Source organism: Anopheles stephensi, unplaced genomic scaffold (genome assembly GCF_013141755.1).
Source record: "Anopheles stephensi strain Indian unplaced genomic scaffold, UCI_ANSTEP_V1.0 ucontig243, whole genome shotgun sequence".
Taxonomy (NCBI): Eukaryota; Metazoa; Arthropoda; class Insecta; order Diptera; family Culicidae; genus Anopheles; species Anopheles stephensi.
This window is the reverse complement of record NW_023405173.1, coordinates 22,501-24,179: the sequence shown is the minus strand read 5'-3', so window position 1 is coordinate 24,179 and position 1,679 is coordinate 22,501.

The window sequence follows — 1,679 nt, the reverse complement described above, 5'->3', positions numbered from 1 at the left end:
GTGAAATTTTTTTTTCACGAGATTTTGATGAAAATGGCTTCGGAACGCGTTTCTAATAATGAAAAGTGAAACCAAACAGTATTTGCGAAGAAAAAATTGTCCTATGAAAAAATCACTTTTCATATATGTCATGGTCGAAAATTTTCTAAGTCCCAAAAAATCACTTATTCTCGAATATCTCGAAAACTACGTATCGGACAGGGGTCAACCAAGGTGTTTTAGAAAGGTCTTTACAAGCTCTATTTAATGAGCCATAGCGACTTTCAAGTGATTTTTTGACACTTTTTCGCATATCGGCATCCTTGGTTCCCATACTGGCCATAGGCCATAGGGCACCGAACGGCCAACTTTTGGTCCGGGGGTGAAATTTTTTTTTCACGAGATTTTGATGAAAATGGCTTCGGAACGCGTTTCTAATAATGAAAAGTGAAACCAAACAGTATTTGCGAAGAAAAAATTGTCCTATGAAAAAATCACTTTTTCTTAGGGTACGGGTCAAAAATTTTCTAAGTCCCAAAAAATCACTTATTCTCGAATATCTCGAAAACTACTTATCGGACAGGGGTCAACCAAGGTGTTTTAGAAAGGTCTTTACAAGCTCTATTTAATGAGCCATAGCGACTTTCAAGTGATTTTTTGACACTTTTTCGCATATCGGCATCCTTGGTTCCCATACTGGCCATAGGCCATAGGGCACCGAACGGCCAACTTTTGGTCCGGGGGTGAAATTTTTTTTTCACGAGATTTTGATGAAAATGGCTTCGGAACGCGTTTCTAATAATGAAAAGTGAAACCAAACAGTATTTGCGAAGAAAAAATTGTCCTATGAAAAAATCACTTTTTCTTAGGGTACGGGTCAAAAATTTTCTAAGTCCCAAAAAATCACATTTTCTCGAATATCTCGAAAACTACTTATCGGACAGGGGTCAACCAAGGTGTTTTAGAAAGGTCTCAACAAGCTCTAAATAATGGGCCATAGCGACTTTTTAGTGATTTTTTGACAAATTTTGTCATATCGGCATCCCGAGTTCCCATACTGGCCATAGGCCATGGGGCCCCGAACGAAAAAATTTTGGTCCGAGGGTCAAAATTTTTTTTCTCATAAATTTGTTCAAAACGCCGTCGGAACGCGCCTTAGATCATGAAAAGTGAAAAGAAACAGTATTTTGCAAAAGTTGGGGTGGCCTATGACTTACATGGCCACGTCCTAGGTCCGAGTTCCCGAGGTCGTGTTCTTCAGTGGCGGAAAAAAATGGCCACTTGTGGGAGATGCAAAATGTTCATTTTGTATTATAGGGGACACACTATCGAAGCGAAAATTTCAGAAATGGCCTAAAACGTGAAGAAATGATGGGGTATGTACGAAAAGAAGGTTTTTATGGTCAAACGGTGAAAATTTTTTTTTTATGAAAATTTTGGTCTCCCACCGTTCATGAATTTCTAGGACCAAAAATCGAAAAATTTGAAAACTTCACGATCGAAAGGGAAACGCATATGTGGTGTTCCTAGGTGTGTACGGTGTACGAAAAACGGGTTCACGATGAGATATCAGGCAAATAAGTGGACCTAAAGTGAGTTATACGGGTAAGACGAGGTGTCCAAAGACCGAAATAGGGGTACCAACTGAGAACGAAATGAAGGTCCCCGAAGTCGCCATACAAGTTATAGGAGGTGTCCAA